Consider the following 20,147-nt stretch of genomic DNA (forward strand, 5'->3'; position numbering starts at 1 on the left):
TTATAATAAAAGACAATAGTTGTTCGTTTTATTTTAAAGAGATGTTTTATGGATCTGCTAGATTAGTCAATGGACTTTATTTATTAGATCACGACAAACAAGTATATAACATAAATACCAAAAAGGCCAAAAAGGATGATTCAGATCTCACCTATCTGTGGCATTGTCGATTAGGCCATATAAACTTGAAACGCTTAGAAAGACTTCAAAGGGAAGGAATTCTAGAATCATTTGACTTAGAGGATTATGGTAAATGCGAATCATGTTTACTTGGCAAAATGACAAAGCAACCTTTCTCTAAAGTTGGAGAAAGAGCAAATGAACTATTGGGTTTAATCCATACAGATGTATGTGGACCAATGAGTACAAATGCTAGAGGTGGTTTCAGCTACTTTATCACTTTCACTGATGACTTCAGTAGGTATGGTTATGTCTACCTAATGAAGCATAAGTCTGAATCCTTTGACAAATTCAAGGAATTTCAGAGTGAAGTAGAGAATCAATTAGGCAAGAAGATCAAGGCACTGCGGTCTGATAGAGGCGGTGAATATCTGAGCTATGAATTTGATGACCATCTGAAAGAATGTGGAATTCTATCAGAATTGACTCCTCCTGGAACACCACAATGGAACGGTGTGTCAGAACGGAGGAACAGAACCTTGCTAGACATGGTCAGGTCAATGATGGGTCAGGCCGAACTTCCATTAGAATTTTGGGGACATGCACTAAATACAGCTGCACTCACTATAAATAGAGCTCCGTCTAAAGCTGTCGAAAAGACTCCATACGAATTATGGTTTGGAAAGCCTCCAAATGTGTCTTTTCTTAAGATTTGGGGATGTGAAGTATACGTCAAACGATTAATTTCAGACAAACTTCATCCAAAATCTGACAAATGTATCCTTGTGGGCTATCCAAAGGAAACAAAGGGGTATTACTTCTACAATACATCTGAGAACAAAGTGTTTGTTGCTCGAGATGGTGTCTTTTTGGAGAAGGATCACATTTCCAAAATGACAAGTGGGAGAAAAGTAGACCTCGAAGAAATTCGAGTCGAACAACAAACTCTAGAGAATGCTCAAGATGACATTCAGGATGAAACTCAGAGACCTTTAGAAGAATCTGGTGAGAATCATGGTCAATCTAGAAATGTTACCCCGCGTAGATCGCAAAGATATAGATCTCAACCGGAAAGGTACTTAGGTATTTTGACGAACGAGAGCTATGACGTTCTATTACTTGAAAGTGATGAACCTGCGACCTACAAGCAAGCTATGACGAGCCCTAGCTCCAAGCAATGGCAAGAAGCCATGCAATCTGAATTAGACTCCATGTCTGAAAACCAAGTATGGGATTTGGTCGATTTGCCAGATGGCTACCAAGCCATTGGAAGCAAATGGGTTTTCAAACTGAAAAAGGACAAGGATGGGAAACTTGAAGTTTTCAAAGCTAGATTGGTTGCGAAAGGTTACAGGCAAGTCCACGGTGTGGATTACGATGAAACCTTTTCACCAGTTGCAATGCTAAAGTCTATTCGAATAATGTTAGCAATCGCTGCATATTACGATTACGAAATATGGCAGATGGATGTCAAAACTGCTTTCTTAAACGGCGTTTTAACAGAAACTGTGTTTATGACACAGCCTGAAGGTTTTGAGGATCCAAAGAATGCTAAAAAGGTATGCAAGCTAAAGAAGTCAATCTACGGATTGAAGCAGGCATCCAGGAGCTGGAATATACGTTTTGATGAAGCAGTCAGTGACTTTGGTTTCATCAAGAACGCGGACGAATCTTGTGTATACAAGAAGGTCAGTGGGAGCAAAATTGCTTTCCTAGTATTATATGTCGACGACATATTGCTTATCGGAAATGACATTCCTATGTTGAACTCTGTCAAGATTTGGCTTGGGAAATGTTTTTCGATGAAGGATCTAGGAGAAGCACAGTACATATTGGGCATCAAGATTTACAGAGATAGATCTAAAAAGATGATTGGACTTAGTCAAAGCACTTATATCAATAAGGTGCTTGATAGGTTCAAGATGGCGGACTCCAAGCGAGGCTACCTACCCATGTCTCATGGAATGACTCTAAGCAAGACTCAGTGCCCAAAAACACTTGATGAGCGTAGACGAATGAATGGGATTCCATATGCATCATTGATTGGTTCAATAATGTATGCTATGATATGTACACGCCCGGATGTTGCGTACGCACTCAGTGCTACGAGCAGATACCAGTCAGACCCAGGAGAGGCGCATTGGACTGCTGCCAAGAACATTCTGAAGTACCTGAAAAGGCACAAAGATGACTTCCTGGTCTATGGTGGAGATGATGAATTAATTATTAAAGGCTATACGGACGCAAGTTTCCAAACCGACAAAGATGATTTCAGATCACAGTCTGGGTTTGTCTTCTGCCTCAACGGAGGAGCAGTAAGCTGGAAAAGTGCTAAGCAAAGCACCATTGCGGATTCTACAACTGAAGCGGAGTACGTTGCTGCACATGAAGCAGCAAAGGAAGCTATATGGCTAAGGAAGTTCATAGGAGAACTTGGTGTAGTCCCCTCCATTAAAGGACCAATAGCCCTGTATTGTGATAATAACGGAGCTATTGCACAGGCAAAAGAGCCTAGACACCACCAGAGAGTCAAGCATGTACTTCGTAGATTTCACCTTCTACGAGAGTTCGTTGAAAGAAAAGAAGTCGAGATAAGCAAAATTGGAACTGATGACAACATATCAGATCCATTAACTAAACCTCTGCCGCAAGCGAAGCACAACTCGCACACTGCAGCTATGGGAATCAAGCATATTGGAGAATGGCTTTGATGTCTCTGTTTAATGTTTTAAAGTTTTAGAGTTTAAATCTTTGTAAAACATTATTGGTTAATCATTCACAATAAATGAAAGGAATTCATTTTTCCATTTAATTTGTGGTTTATTAAATGATGAGTCCCTTCAACTTGACGATATATTCAAGATAGACTGTCAGGACCAGTCCTGTGACTAAGAAATGTCTATCAAGTGAACTTGAATGTCAAAGGTTGAAAATGGTCCCTAGTCGGAGTTTTCTATAAAATTGGACGCATAGAAAACGTTAGACGATTAGAATGCAAGATGACTAGTAGTTCTGTTTCTTGAACTATGTGGACATGGCAATGTCATAATCATTTGCATAGATACTTACTTTGGGAAGACTAGTATCGGACAAGACCTATGAAACTTTACTGTAAGAGATGAAAGTCTGTCATAAGTAAATTTCATTAAATTATTAGACACTAAATCCTCAATACCTGAGTGATTTGAGATTACTTGTTTGAGAACTGGTTGCTTTGACGTTGACCAACCGTCGCACCGTAAAAGGAGGCTATAAAGGCAACGCTCAGGTAATCACCTATCAAACGAAGTCTAATCTCAAGATCGCAAGATTGGGATTGTCCTCCCATAAATCGGGATGAGATGCTTAAAAGTTGTACAAGGCCACTCGGAGAGCTAGAAACTGTGAAATGCATGGCCGTGCTCGGATGAATCATAGGCTATGATTATCTGTTTATTTGATCAGTTGAACTCTGAAACCGAGGAACACCTCTGGACATAATAAGGATGACAACTCTTACCTTATGTTCAAGAGCAAGCATCGAGCGACAAAGGAATTAGGAAATGCACACTTGTCCCTAAGGACAAGTGGGAGACTGAAGGAAATAATGCCCTTGGTCCAAGTATGCATTCTATGTTAAGTCTAATAAATGCGGTTCAGTATTAATTAACAAGTTAATAATTCAGTGAGATCAAGTGAGCTGAATGCCTAGCTAGAGGCCGCTTCAGTTCAAGTGGAATTAATGATATTAATCCACAGCTTACTCTTGACTGAACCCGTAGGGTCACACAAATAGTACGTAAACGGATCAAGTATTTAATGGCATTAAATACTCCATCTATGAATATTCGGAACCGACGGATCTTGGTTTCAGTGGGAGCTAAGATCGTCACAGGCAAGAAATGAATACTCCGGAAATGATGATATTGCCGGAAACGGAAATATGGATCGTATCGGAAATATGAATATTATCCAAGTCGTAGATGTTGCCGGAAACGGAAACATGGTACGTATCGGAAAATATTGTTGGAAATGGAAATATTACCAGAATCGGAAATATTGCCGGAAACGGAAATATTGTCAGAATCGGAAATATTACCGGAATCGGAAAATAATTCCGGAAACGGAAATATTAAATATTTGTTCGAAACGGAAATTAATTCCGGAATCGGAAATATTAAATATTGTTCGTATCGGAAATAGATTCCGGAAATGGAAATTTAATCGGAAGCGTATCGTACGAATTAGCATCGGACGAGGCCTGCCGGACGAAGGCCCAGCACGAAGCCAGGCCATCGCCCAGCAAGCACGCACGCCACAGCCCAGCGCGCACAAGGCCACGCATGCGTGGGCTGCGCTGCGTGGGCTGCTGCTCGCATGCGTGGGCAGCCCTTGTGGCTGCCGTGTGTGTGTGAGTTTGAGCTCATGCGAGATTCCTGAATCTGCAAGAGTCAGTGTATGATTAAATGTCTATTCCTATTGGATAAATTGATTAAGTAGAATTCATGTAGAATTCTAATTCCAATTAATTCGCATCCTACTAGGATTACGATTCCTTTTCCATAACTCTATAAATAAAGGCCTAGGGGTCATAATTTATATACAAGTTTCAAAGTATTCAAAAGTGAGTTTTTTGAGAGAAAATTCAAACACCCATCTTGCCCCAAAAGTGCCGAATTTTCTGAGTACCTTAAGGGCGATTCTAGTTGGTCAATCTTAAGGCGGATCCGGACGTGCTGTGGACTTTCTACGGAGGGACGACACTTGGAGTCCTAAAAGACTTGTTCTTGTTCGGTTCGGGCGCAGCTAGGGAAGGCACGCAACAAAGAGTATGCATCTAAACTATGCTAAATGATTATGTGTAAATAATATGTTTCCTGGGTTAATGGTTGTTTCCGCATGATCTATGTAATGTCATATGTATCATAACCTAACATGGAAATGATCAAGAATATGAAAATAATTAGATGAGTCATAAGTCATGAGACTAACTTGGGATGAAATGTGAATTTGGAAGTTATGTGAGGAGATTATGATATGTGGATATGTCGTGTTCCAAACTATTGATTGAAGGATAATGGCTTCGTGAAATCGTGAAACGAATTTCAAAAGAATTTTGATGCTTTTGTCAAACAATGTTTTGTAAGTAATGTGATTTGAACAAGTGTAAAGTGATTTCCAAAACAAAACATAAAAACATAAACTTAAGCTATTTTGAGCCACCTATCAAATGCATTTCAGGGTGGATAATGTGTACTCAGATTTCCGCTGACCTTGTTCTCTGAACCTGTCCCGGTGGGGGCAGAGTCAAAATGTTTTGCAGGTAGCAAGAGTCGAGTCTCAGTACAGGTTCAAGGTTCGTAGAGTTCTCCAGGGGCCTTCTATGTCCAAGGTTGGATTATAGATTCGCCAAATGTAATTAAATTTTTTTTAGAGTTATTAATAGGCTGTATAATTTCTTCATAAAGCTTTTGGTTTATAATACGAATTATATATTCGTGTTGGAGTTGTAGTTAAGTTAAGTTTGTTAGTTAAAGGGTAAGTGTACCTCGAAATAGCTCACTAAGTTTGGGGATGTTAATGTTACCCATGGGAATGTTTTGGAAAATATTATATGTTGGAATGATGTAATTGAAGCAGGTAAAAGAAAGAGCTGACGTAATCTCCTAAATCATATTTTAGGTTGTCCATATTTAGGGGAAGTGCTGCCGAATTTTTTTTTATTATTTTTTTTTAATAATTAAAAGCTTAAAGTTAACTAGTGTCTTTAAGACAGAATAAGCCTAAGACCTTATTTTTGAAGTTGCTTGAGAAGTAAAATCTGTCTAGCGGGGTTAATTTGATTTTTTGCAAGTAGCTCGTTAAGGGCGGGCTATTACATTTGCCGTGTACATGGTTGTCTTAAAGCTGAGCATGAGGTTTCCTCCACACTTGTTTGTGGTGGAGTTGTTGGTCGACTTCAACATAGGGTTGAACCAGATGTCCCCCAACTCTTGGGCCGGCATGTTTGGATACATCGCCAGGTGTGAGCTTGAGGGCATCACCCCTTCTTTCCCAGCGTTTTTGCGAATAGCATCGCTGTCCAAAGTCCTTCAAGCCGCCGAGGGCTGGCTAGCCCTTAGTTACAAGGGAGCATACATGACGGTTATGGGTAAGGCGTCCAAATGGCACCATTGGCGGAAGAAGTGGGTAGTCATCAAGACTACTGACCTGGAGATGTGTAAACGGATGAGGCGGTGGACGCTTCAACCTAACTTTGTGGGAAGAAGTGGTTCCTTTCCCCCTGTTTCTGCCAGCCTGTGGAAACATATTTCTTCTCTTTTCAAGGCCAAGCCGCTTATTATGGGGACGAAGACGGCTTGGATACCAGAGGGGTGGTTGCCCCATCTGGATCAGTTGGACGACTCTACCTTCCTCTCGGCTGTGGGCTTGTGTCCGTATATGCCGAGGGGTAATATCTCGTAACCTGAGTCTTTGTAACTTTTTCTTTTTATGCTTTTCTGACGTCTTCATTCTTTTTTATCAGACGAGGCTATGGATAAGCTGGATGATGCGGCCAAGGGCCGAGCGGAAATGCCGACTTGGCTAGCTAAGGTGCTTGAGGCAAGTACCCTCAAGGCTCTGCAACGCCAAAACGCTGCTGAGCAGGCCGACCTGCCGCTTGATCCTCCAGTGGAGAATAAGAAGGTAATTTGCTTAAGGCTTCCCTTGAATATATAATTTCTTCAGTGTATATGACTGTAGTCATCCTATCTTGCCAGGGATCAAGGAAGACAGCCACCACCACGGCCCCGCCTTCCAAACGCAAAGCTAGAGGGACTGGAAAACCCTACTTTAAGCCGGCTCGTGGTTCTAGGGGGACGTCTTCGACGGTGAAGGCGTCTCCGAAGCGTCAAAGGGTGCTTCCCAAGGACACTTCGACGGCTACGGAGTTTGGCCCTTCCAGTTCCCCGAAGACTGATCCTCTTGGAGGAATTCCTGAAGATGTTCGTCGGAACATTCCCCCAAAGACGGCGGAGAGGGCTAGGATCTCGGTTGGTAAGTTCTATTCCAACATCGTAACCACTTCCCCTTCTTCGTCTGGCAGTTCTATAGTCTCTCCCAGAGATTCCTGATTCCTGGCCTAAGGCTGTTGTTTTTCCAGTAGAGATACCTGATCCTCAGAAAGCTACAAATGCTGAGTTGGATCAGATCCCTTCCTCAGGCCGCTTTTCTTCTCGGGACCGGGTCAAGGTCATGAACAGTATGCGCAGTGCCATCCCTCCAGAGTATGCTGAGACTCTTCCCGAGGCGGCGGAGACCCGACTTGCCGCTATGCAGTCCTGTTTATTAGATGTAAGTTTTATTTTCTTTATTGAGGTAATTTTTATCTTCCTCAGCTTTCGAAATTTTACCTCTGCCGCTCTGTAGGTGTTTATTCAGCTGGACTCCCTGAAGAAGTGGCGCACTTCCTTGGTGTTGGAAGAGACTAGAGCTCGCACCCTTGCTCGTCAATGTGGTGATCAGCATTTTGCTGGATTGGAGGGGCTTCGTCTCACCAGGCAAGAAACAGTTGACGCGCTGGCCTCCTCTTTGGCTTCCCTTCGTGCTGAGAACACGAATCGCCTTCAACAGATTGACAGGAACTTCCAAGAGATTAAGGATCTCTCTGAGAAGTGCAAGCAGAAGGAGGACGAGCTTTCACAGCTTGACGCCAAGTTTAATCAACTGGGGTCACAGCTGGAGGAGGCTCGTAGGGAAGTGGCCAAGTCCAAGGAGGTGCGTAGTCAGTCCGCCGCGCTGGGTGAAAGGTCGATTCAAGGCGGCATTGAGCTTGCCTGGAACTCAGAGTTCGCCAGCATGCACTTCACCTGGTTTGAGAAGATCATCGATCATTACGTGGAGGTGGAGAAGGCCTTGAAGGAAGGACGTCCTCCTCCAGTGTTTGTTCCTGACGATGATGATGAATGAAGCATTTAGAGGCTATTGTATTTATTTTGTGATTTTGCTTTTGTGACGCCTTCTTTAAGGGCTCTTTGTGTATAATTTTGTAATTATAACTGACTTATTGGAATGAACAGGCGTCCTGGAATTGATGCATTGTCTTTTGCCTTACCTAGTTTGCTGTTCCTGTTTACTTTTTGTTGTGTTGGTTAGTTCAACATTTATAGCCTTCGCCCTTAAACAGGGACGGCAATACTTTGCCTTGGTGCTTTTTGCTAAGGTCTTTGACAATTTTATATAGCTTTTTGGAATGTGTATCCCCTGTGTTCTAGGTGATTAGCATAGTGAGGGTGCTAATCTGGGCCACTTCTTAGGCCTTTAGACGACTAGTCTTTTATTCTTAGGAGAATGTTATTGTTTGGGCTACTTTCGGGTCATTGAGTTATGTATGTGACACAAATAAAGGTTCTCCTGCAAGACCGACTTGCAGGGAGATTTTTCATTAAAACTTATCAAGTCGTGCTACATGATGCGTCTTTTGAGTGGATGTCTTCATTCTTACAAGATGATTGTAAATTAACAAGAAAACATAGATTTCTGGCCTTAGAAAAAGTATTTCTTTAAGTTGTCTGCATTCCAGGTACGTAGAATAGGACGCCCCTGCATGTCTTGAATCCGGTAAGTTCCATCACGAACTTCCTCGTAGATCTCATATGGACCCTCCTAGGTGGGAGTGAGTTTCCCTTGCTCATTAGCACGTCCAACGGCTTCCATCTTTCTTAGTAAAAATTCTCCAACTTTTAGGATTCTTCTAGAGACCTTTTTGTTGTACTCTCTAGTCATTCGCAGTTTGTAAAGTTCCTGTCTTAGAGCCGCGTTCCCTCTGGTTTCTGGTAGGAAATCCAAAGCCGCCTTCATCATCTCCCAATTGGCGTTTTCATCAAATAACATGACGCGCAGAGTTGGTTCACACATTTCTATTGGCAGGACGGCTTCAGCTCCATATGCTAATAAAAATGGTTTTTCTCCTGTGGAGTTTTTTGCCGTGGTCCGTATGGACCATAGAACTTTGGTTAACTCGTCGGCCCACAAACCTTTTGCTTCATCAAGCTTCTTTTTCATCCCTTCAGAGATGATTTTGTTGAATGCCTCCACCTGCCCATTTGCTTGAGGACGGCCTACTGATGCGAAACATGTCGTGATGCAATAATCAACTAACCAGTTTTCTAACTTGGGCGTCTTGAATTGTGGCCCATTATCGAAGACGATAGATGGAGGAACACCGAATCGTGTAATGATATTTTTCCAGATGAAGGCTCTCATGTCCTGTGCCTTGGTGTTTTTCAGGGCTTCGGCTTCTACCCATTTAGTTAAGTAATCAACAGCTACTATCACATAGCGCACTCCTCCTGGGGCCGTTGTGTAAGGACCTAATAAGTCCATCCCCCATTTAGCAAATGGTAAGGGACTTGTAATGGGTGTTAGCTTCTGAGTCGGCCGTCGAATTAGATGAGAAAACCGTTGACATTTATCGCATCGCTTAACCAAGTCGAGTGCGTCTTCCTTGAGAGTGGGCCAGTAATACCCAGATCTTAGAGCTTTTTCTGCCAAGGCCCTCCCCCCTATGTGAGAGCTGCATAATCCTTGATGCAGATCTTCCAAAACTTTGTTAGGTTATGATACATATGATATTACATAAATCATGCGGAAACAACCATTAACCCAGGAATACATATTATTTACACATAATCATATAGCATAATTTAGATGCATACTCTTTGTTGCGTGCCCTCCTAGCTGCGCCCGAACCGAACAAGAACAAGTCTTTAGGACTCCAAGTGTCGTCCCTCCGTAGATAGTCCACAGCACGTCCGGATCCGCCTTAAGATTGACCAACTAGAATCGCCCTTAAGGTACTAGAATTTTCGGCACTTTTGAGCAAGATGTGTGATTGAATTTTTCTCTCAAAAACTCACTTTGAATACTTTGAAACTCGTTATAAATTGTGAACCCAGGCCACATACTTATAGGGGTATGGAAAGGGAATTGGAATCCTATTCAGATACAAATTAATTAAACCTAGAATCCTACAAGAACTCTAATTAATTAATTTATCTAATAGAATTAGGAATTTAATCATTAACCGAACTCTGCATGTTTTAGGAATCGTGCATGAACACAAACACTCACGCACACACACACGGCAGCCACGATGGGCCGCCCATGCGCGTGCGTGCGAGCAGCAGCCCACGCAGCGAGGCCTACGCGAGCTACAAGCCCACGTAGCTCCTGCGCGCGCTGTGCACTGCCTCGGCCTGCTGGGCCTGGCCTTGCGCTGGGCCTGGCGTGGCTTTGGCTGTTCGTGTGGCGCGCTTGGCTTGCTGGGCGATGGCCTGGCTTCGTGCTGGGCCCTCGTCCGGCAGGCCTCGTCCGATGCTTATTCGTACGATACGCTTCCGATTAAATTTCCGATTCCGGAATTCATTTCCGATACGAACAATATTTAATATTTCCGATTCCGGAATTAATTTCCGTTTCGAACAAATATTTAATATTTCCGTTTCCGGAATTATTTTCCGATTCCGATAATATTTCCGATTCTGACAATATTTCCGTTTCCGGCAATATTTCCGATTCTAGCAATATTTCCATTTCCGATAATATTTTCCGATACGTACCATGTTTCCGTTTCCGGCAACATCTACGACTTGGATAATATTTATATTTCCGATACGATCCATATTTCCGTTTCCGGCAATATCATCGTTTCCGGAGTATTCATTTCTTGCCTGTGACGATCTCAGCTCCCACTGAAACCAAGATCCGTCGATTCCGAATATTCATAGATGGAGTATCTAAAGCCATTAGATACTTGATCCGTTTACGTACTATTTGTGTGACCCTACGGGTTCAGTCAAGAGTAAGCTGTGGATTAATATCATTAATTCCACTTGAACTGAAGCGGCCTCTAGCTAGGCATTCAGCTCACTTGATCTCACTGAATTATTAACTTGTTAATTAATACTGAACCGCATTTATTAGACTTATCATAGAATGCATACTTGTACCAAGGGCATTATTTCCTTCAGTCTCCCACTTGTCCTTAGGGACAAGTGTGCATTTCCTAATTCCTTTGTCGCTCGATGCTTGCTCTTGAACATAAGGTAAGAGTTGTCATCCTTATTATGTCCAGAGGTGTTCCTCGGTTTCAGAGTTCAACTGATCAAATAAACAGATAATCATAGCCTATGATTCATCCGAGCACGGCCATGCATTTCACAGTTTCTAGCTCTCCGAGTGGCCTTGTACAACTTTTAAGCATCTCATCCCGATTTATGGGAGGACAATCCCAATCTTGCGATCTTGAGATTAGACTTCGTTTGATAGGTGATTACCTGAGCGTTGCCTTTATAGCCTCCTTTTACGGTGCGACGGTTGGTCAACGTCAAAGCAACCAGTTCTCAAACAAGTAATCTCAAATCACTCAGGTATTGAGGATTTAGTGTCTAATAATTTAATGAAATTTACTTATGACAGATTTTCATCTCTTACAGTAAAGTTTCATAGGTCTTGTCCGATACTAGTCTTCCCAAAGTAAGTATCTATGCAAATGATTATGACATTGCCATGTCCACATAGTTCAAGAAACAGAACTACTAGTCATCTTGCATTCTAATCGTCTAACGTTTTCTATGCGTCCAATTTTATAGAAAACTCCGATTAGGGACCATTTTCAACCTTTGACATTCAAGTTCACTTGATAGACATTTCTTAGTCACAGGACTGGTCCTGACAGTCCATCTTGAATATATCGTCAAATTGAAGGGACTCATCATTTAATAAACCACAAATTAAATGGAAAAATGAATTCTTTTCATTTATTGTGAATGATTAACCAATAATGTTTTACAAAGATTTAAACTCTAAAACTTTAAAACATTAAACAGAGACATCAAAGCCATTCTCCAATATGCCTGATTCCCATAGCTGCAGTATGCGAGTTGTGCTTCGCTTGCGGCAGAGGTTTAGTTAATGGATCTGATATGTTGTCATCAGTTCCAATCTTGCTTATCTCGACTTCTTTTCTTTCAACGAACTCTCGTAGAAGGTGAAATCTACGAAGTACATGCTTGACTCTCTGGTGGTGTCTAGGCTCTTTTGCCTGTGCAATAGCTCCGTTATTGTCACAATACAGGGCTATTGGTCCTTTAATGGAGGGGACTACACCAAGTTCACCTATGAACTTACTTAGCCATATAGCTTCCTTTGCTGCTTCATGTGCAGCAATGTACTCCGCTTCAGTTGTAGAATCCGCAATGGTGCTTTGCTTAGCACTTTTCCAGCTTACTGCTCCTCCGTTGAGGCAGAAGACAAACCCAGACTGTGATCTGAAATCATCTTTGTCGGTTTGGAAACTTGCGTCCGTATAGCCTTTAACAATTAATTCATCATCTCCACCATAGACCAGGAAGTCATCTTTGTGCCTTTTCAGGTACTTCAGAATGTTCTTGGCAGCAGTCCAATGCGCCTCTCCTGGGTCTGACTGGTACCTGCTCGTAGCACTGAGTGCGTACGCAACATCCGGGCGTGTACATATCATAGCATACATTATTGAACCAATCAATGATGCATATGGAATCCCATTCATTCGTCTACGCTCATCAAGTGTTTTTGGGCACTGAGTCTTGCTTAGAGTCATTCCATGAGACATGGGTAGGTAGCCTCGCTTGGAGTCCGCCATCTTGAACCTATCAAGCACCTTATTGATATAAGTGCTTTGACTAAGTCCAATCATCCTTTTAGACCTATCTCTGTAAATCTTGATGCCCAATATGTCCTAGATCCTTCATCGAAAAACATTTCCCAAGCCAAATCTTGACAGAGTTCAACATAGGAATGTCATTTCCGATAAGTAATATGTCGTCGACATATAATACTAGGAAAGCAATTTTGCTCCCACTGACCTTCTTGTATACACAAGATTCGTCTGCGTTCTTGATGAAACCAAAGTCACTGACTGCTTCATCAAAACGTATATTCCAGCTCCTGGATGCCTGCTTCAATCCGTAGATCGACTTCTTTAGCTTGCATACCTTTTTAGCATTCTTTGGATCCTCAAAACCTTCAGGCTGTGTCATAAACACAGTTTCTGTTAAAACGCCGTTTAAGAAAGCAGTTTTGACATCCATCTGCCATATTTCGTAATCGTAATATGCAGCGATTGCTAACATTATCCGAATAGACTTTAGCATTGCAACTGGTGAAAAGGTTTCATCGTAATCCACACCGTGGACTTGCCTGTAACCTTTTGCAACCAATCTAGCTTTGAAAACTTCAAGTTTCCCATCCTTGTCCTTTTTCAGTTTGAAAACCCATTTGCTTCCAATGGCTTGGTAGCAATCTGGCAAATCGACCAAATCCCATACTTGGTTTTCAGACATGGAGTCTAATTCAGATTGCATGGCTTCTTGCCATTGCTTGGAGCTAGGGCTCGTCATAGCTTGTTTGTAAGTCGCAGGTTCATCACTTTCAAGTAATAGAACGTCATCGCTCTCGTTCGTCAAAATACCTAAGTACCTTTCCGGTTGAGATCTATATCTTTGCGATCTACGCGGGGTAACATTTCTAGATTGACCATGATTCTCACCAGATTCTTCTAAAGATCTCTGAGTTTCATCCTGAATGTCATCCTGAGCATTCTCTAGAGTTTGTTGTTCGACTCGAATTTCTTCGAGGTCTACTTTTCTCCCACTTGTCATTTTGGAAATGTGATCCTTCTCCAAAAAGACACCATCTCGAGCAACAAACACCTTGTTCTCAGATGTATTGTAGAAGTAATACCCCTTTGTTTCCTTTGGATAGCCCACAAGGATACATTTGTCAGATTTTGGATGAAGTTTGTCTGAAATTAATCGTTTGACGTATACTTCACATCCCCAAATCTTAAGAAAAGACACATTTGGAGGCTTTCCAAACCATAATTCGTATGGAGTCTTTTCGACAGCTTTAGACGGAGCTCTATTTATAGTGAGTGCAGCTGTATTTAGTGCATGTCCCCAAAATTCTAATGGAAGTTCGGCCTGACCCATCATTGACCTGACCATGTCTAGCAAGGTTCTGTTCCTTCGTTCCGACACACCATTCCATTGTGGTGTTCCAGGAGGAGTCAATTCTGATAGAATTCCACATTCTTTCAGATGGTCATCAAATTCATAGCTCAGATATTCACCGCCTCTATCAGACCGCAGTGCCTTAATCTTCTTGCCTAATTGATTCTCTACTTCACTCTGAAATTCCTTGAATTTGTCAAAGGATTCAGACTTATGCTTCATTAGGTAGACATAACCATACCTACTGAAGTCATCAGTGAAAGTGATAAAGTAGCTGAAACCACCTCTAGCATTTGTACTCATTGGTCCACATACATCTGTATGGATTAAACCCAATAGTTCATTTGCTCTTTCTCCAACTTTAGAGAAAGGTTGCTTTGTCATTTTGCCAAGTAAACATGATTCGCATTTACCATAATCCTCTAAGTCAAATGGTTCTAGAATTCCTTCCTTTTGAAGTCTTTCTAAGCGTTTCAAGTTTATATGGCCTAATCGACAATGCCACAGATAGGTGAGATCTGAATCATTCTTTTTGGCCTTTTTGGTATTTATGTTATATACTTGTTTGTCGTGATCTAATAAATAAAGTCCATTGACTAATCTAGCAGATCCATAAAACATCTCTTTAAAATAAAACGAACAACTATTGTCTTTTATTAAAAAGGAAAATCCCTTAGCATCTAAGCAAGAAACTGAAATGATGTTTTTAGTAAGACTTGGAACATGGAAACATTCTTCCAGTTCCAAAACTAGCCCGGAGGGCAACGACAAATAGTAAGTTCCTACAGCTAATGCAGCAATCCGTGCTCCATTTCCCACTCGTAGGTCGACTTCACCCTTGCTTAACTTTCTACTTCTTCTTAGTCCCTGTGGATTGGAACATAAGTGTGAGCCACAACCTGTATCTAATACCCAAGAAGTTGAATTAGCAAGTATACAGTCTATAACGAAAATACCTGAAGATGGAACGACTGTTCCGTTCTTCTGATCTTCCTTTAGCTTCAAGCAATCTCTCTTCCAATGCCCCTTCTTCTTGCAGTAGAAGCATTCGGATTCAGAAGTGGGTTGACTGACCTTCCTCTTTACAGATTTGGCGCCAGTTTGCTTAGTTGGGCTGGCCTTGTTGCCACCTTTCTTAGCATTCCTCTTCTTTCCAGATTTCTTGAACTTGCCCCCACGCACCATAAGCACATCCTGCTTATCACTTTTGAGCGTCTTTTCAGCGGTCTTCAGCATACCGTGAAGCTCAGTGAGCGTTTTGTCCAGACTATTCATACTGTAGTTCAGTTTGAACTGATCATACCCGCTATGAAGAGAATGGAGGATGGTGTCTATAGCCATTTCCTGAGGAAATTGCTGATCCAGCCGACTCATATTCTCAATGAGTCCAATCATTTTGAGAACTTGTGGACTTACGGGCTCGCCTTTCTTAAGCTTGGTCTCAAGAATTTGCCTATGAGTCTCGAATCTTTCGACTCGAGCCAGATCTTGGAACATGTTCTTCAACTCACTGATGATTGTGAAAGCATCTGAGTTGATGAACGTTTTCTGCAGATCCGCACTCATGGTGGCGAGCATTAGACATTTCACATCCTTGTTGGCATCAATCCAACGATTGAGGGCTGCCTGAGTGACCCCGTCGCCTGCAGCTTCGGGCATCGCCTCATCTAGGACATACTCCTTTTCTTCCTGCATAAGAACTATTTGCAAGTTCCTTTGCCAGTCAAGGAAGTTTTTCCCGTTCAACTTCTCCTTTTCGAGAATTGATCGAATGTTGAATGAATTGTTGTTTGCCATATTAAAAACTACAATTGAAAAGAATAAACAAATAAATAACCATTCACAGTTTCTCTTAATAAACTTAAATTCTAGCATACATGCATAATTCAATGTTTATTAAGCATTTTATTCAAGTTATGTGTTCCGGCAGGTGTGAATAAAATGATTCCAAGATCCTAAAATCATTGAAGAACTAAGCACAGTTTGTCGACTTAATCCTAGAACATCTTAGGTAAGCAAAAGCCTTTTGCTAATAGTCTAGAAACTATTCTTGGTTGATAGGTACGTCTAAGAACTTATTAGGTAAACCTATCGATTTTGCCACGACATAAAAGGACTCCTTACTTATATCGTTGAGTTTCACCAAAACTAACATGTACTCACAATTGTTTGTGTACCTTGCCCCTTTAGGACCAATAAGTAACACCTCGCTGAGCGAAAACTATTACTAGATTGATGTAAAGGATATCCAAGCAAGTGTATATTTTGGCATGGCACCTTTTAACTCAATTTTTTTCTAAGTTTGGAACTTAAGGCTCTTACTATGTTGGTTAGATATTAAGTGAACTAAAATCCTTAATCATGCAACATAATCAAGCTTTTTGATCTCATGCATTTTAAGACATATTTAAAAGAAATAAATAACTTAAAACATGCATAAAATAAATGTGATCTAGTATGGCCCGACTTCATCTTGAAGCTTTGACTTCAAAGTCCGTCTTGAAAATCTCCGTGGGAGGCACCATTTTCTTCAAATAGGATAAGCTATAACTAATTACAACTATTTGATGGTTCGCAGACCATATTTGAATTGAAAAATAACTTTGGTACTTTAGACCAATTACATTCAAATTAATGGTACGCAGACCATATTTTCTATCCTATTTGGGTCATACTAGTCACTTCATAACCTGCAAAACAGTACATATACAATATATACCATTCACCCATTCATTATCATGAATGGCCCACATAGCTGGTTAGTAAAACACATTATGCATCACGTAAACATTTGCAGCAATTAATCAAGGGCACCAATAATCTACCAATTATTCAGTCCTTATTAATTCTAATCAAGTTGTTTTAACCTTAAGGATTTGTAGACCTAATCAAGAGTTTATGACTAAAAAGCGCTCCCACTTAAACCAATAAATTCATATGCTTTACTAATTTTAAACATAAAAATGTATTTCTAGTCTAACCGGATACATACAATTTTAATTAAAATTTAAAGCTCATATAAATTTATAATTGAATCCAAAAAATTTAATTTAATTTCAGTCGTTATTTAAATTAATTCATGATTTTAATTTTAGTAAAATAATTAGAATAAATAAAATTTATTATAATTACAATATTCAAAATTAAAATCCAAGAAAATAATTTAAATTATTAATTTTAAAATTAATTAAAATTACGTGAACTGAAATTTTCAAATTAAACATTCAAAACGATCTAATCGTAACGCAAACACCCTACGCATTGCACGCCCATGGGCCGCACGCATACAACCATTGCTGGCCATATGCGCGCAGCCCATGCGCTCGTCGCATAGCTGCTGCTCTACCAATCGCAAGCCATCGCACGCTGTGGTGCTCGCTGCGCGCGCGCCAGCGCTCGTCGCACCCGAGCCATCGCTCGCAGTGCGCGCTCGCCAGCGCTCGCTGTGCGCGCGAGCCATTGCTCGCTTTGCGCGCGAGCCATCGCTCGCTGTGCGCACGACATCGCTCGCTAGGCGCGCGACATCGCTCGCTGTGCGCGCGAGCAATGCTGGGCGCAGCGCTCGTGGCACGCGAGCTTGCGCTCGCTGCGCGCGAGGCAGTGCGCGTTGTGGCGCAGCTTGCTTGCTGCTCACACGCGACTGCCTTGGCTTGCGTTTCGCCCATGCCCATTTGTTCATAGCTCGTGGCACACGACACAAGGCAGGGCTGCTGCCTTGTGCTCGTGCACTACGCCCTTGCTCATTGCATTCGTGCCGCACGGGCGACGAGCTCCCTTGCTCGTCGTCGCATGCCCGCACTATACAACACCCCTTAAGGGTAACACGAAGCGTCCATTGCTTTGTGCGTGCAAGTTTTATGAACGAATCGCATAAAAATTTAAAATTTATATTTAAAATTAATGACAAATTAATAAATAATATTAATTTCATAATTTTAGGGCGAAAAAAATCGAAAATTTATTATTCAATTGATTTCCGATTTACATGGATTCAAGTCTAGGTCATAAAAACTTAAAATTTATCATAAATTTACAATTTTTATGGTGGTTTTTAATCATAGGTTTCTAATTAAATTATAATTAATTATGAAAATCAAATTAATTCTAAATTATTCTAATTTTCAACAAATTAATCATAATTACAAATTAGATTGCATAATTAACAAGGCTAGGCATTCAAACTTGTTAAACATATACAGTAGGTCAATCAAAAATTCAAGATTTATCAACAAGAATCGCAAATATTTAATTTAACATCTTAAATTTACGAAATTTTGCATTCGAAAAACTAAAACCTTCGAAAAGTCATAGTTAGGCTTCGAATTTGAGAATTCTGGGTTCGGCCGTCGAATTAGATGAGAAAACCGTTGACATTTATCGCATCGCTTAACCAAGTCGAGTGCGTCTTCCTTGAGAGTGGGCCAGTAATACCCAGATCTTAGAGCTTTTTCTGCCAAGGCCCTCCCCCCTATGTGAGAGCTGCATAATCCTTGATGCAGATCTTCCAAAACTTTGTTAGGTTATGATACATATGATATTACATAAATCATGCGGAAACAACCATTAACCCAGGAATACATATTATTTACACATAATCATATAGCATAATTTAGATGCATACTCTTTGTTGCGTGCCCTCCTAGTTGCGCCCGAACCGAACAAGAACAAGTCTTTAGGACTCCAAGTGTCGTCCCTCCGTAGATAGTCCACAGCACGTCCGGATCCGCCTTAAGATTGACCAACTAGAATCGCCCTTAAGGTACTAGAATTTTCGGCACTTTTGAGCAAGATGTGTGATTGAATTTTTCTCTCAAAAACTCACTTTGAATACTTTGAAACTTGTTATAAATTGTGAACCCAGGCCACATACTTATAGGGGTATGGAAAGGGAATTGGAATCCTATTCAGATACAAATTAATTAAACCTAGAATCCTACAAGAACTCTAATTAATTAATTTATCTAATAGAATTAGGAATTTAATCATTAACCGAACTCTGCATGTTTTAGGAATCGTGCATGAACACAAACACTCACGCACACACACACGGCAGCCACGATGGGCCGCCCATGCGCGTGCGTGCGAGCAGCAGCCCACGCAGCGAGGCCTACGCGAGCTACAAGCCCACGTAGCTCCTGCGCGCGCTGTGCGCTGCCTCGGCCTGCTGGGCCTGGCCTTGCGCTGGGCCTGGCGTGGCCTTGGCTGTTCGTGTGGCGCGCTTGGCTTGCTGGGCGATGGCCTGGCTTCGTGCTGGGCCCTCGTCCGGCAGGCCTCGTCCGATGCTTATTCGTACGATACGCTTCCGATTAAATTTCCGATTCCGGAATTCATTTCCGATACGAACAATATTTAATATTTCCGATTCCGGAATTAATTTCCGTTTCGAACAAATATTTAATATTTCCGTTTCCGGAATTATTTTCCGATTCCGATAATATTTCCGATTCTGTCAATAGTTCCGTTTCCGGCAATATTTCCGATTCTGGCAATATTTCCATTTCCGATAATATTTTCCGATACGTACCATGTTTCCGTTTCCGGCAACATCTACGACTTGGATAATATTTATATTTCCGATACGATCCATATTTCCGTTTCCGGCAATATCATCGTTTCCGGAGTATTCATTTCTTGCCTGTGACGATCTCAGCTCCCACTGAAACCAAGATCCGTCGATTCCGAATATTCATAGATGGAGTATCTAAAGCCATTAGATACTTGATCCGTTTACGTACTATTTGTGTGACCCTACGGGTTCAGTCAAGAGTAAGCTGTGGATTAATATCATTAATTCCACTTGAACTGAAGCGGCCTCTAGCTAGGCATTCAGCTCACTTGATCTCACTGAATTATTAACTTGTTAATTAATACTGAACCGCATTTATTAGACTTATCATAGAATGCATACTTGGACCAAGGGCATTATTTCCTTCAAACTTCATGCCCCTTTTCTGGGGTTACGCAGCTGAGAAGAGGCCGTGATAAAGCTTTCTTGTATAAGGTCCCATTCCACAT

The sequence above is a fragment of the Spinacia oleracea genome, chromosome 3, assembly GCF_020520425.1.
Source record: "Spinacia oleracea cultivar Varoflay chromosome 3, BTI_SOV_V1, whole genome shotgun sequence".
In the NCBI taxonomy this organism is placed as follows: domain Eukaryota; kingdom Viridiplantae; phylum Streptophyta; class Magnoliopsida; order Caryophyllales; family Amaranthaceae; genus Spinacia; species Spinacia oleracea.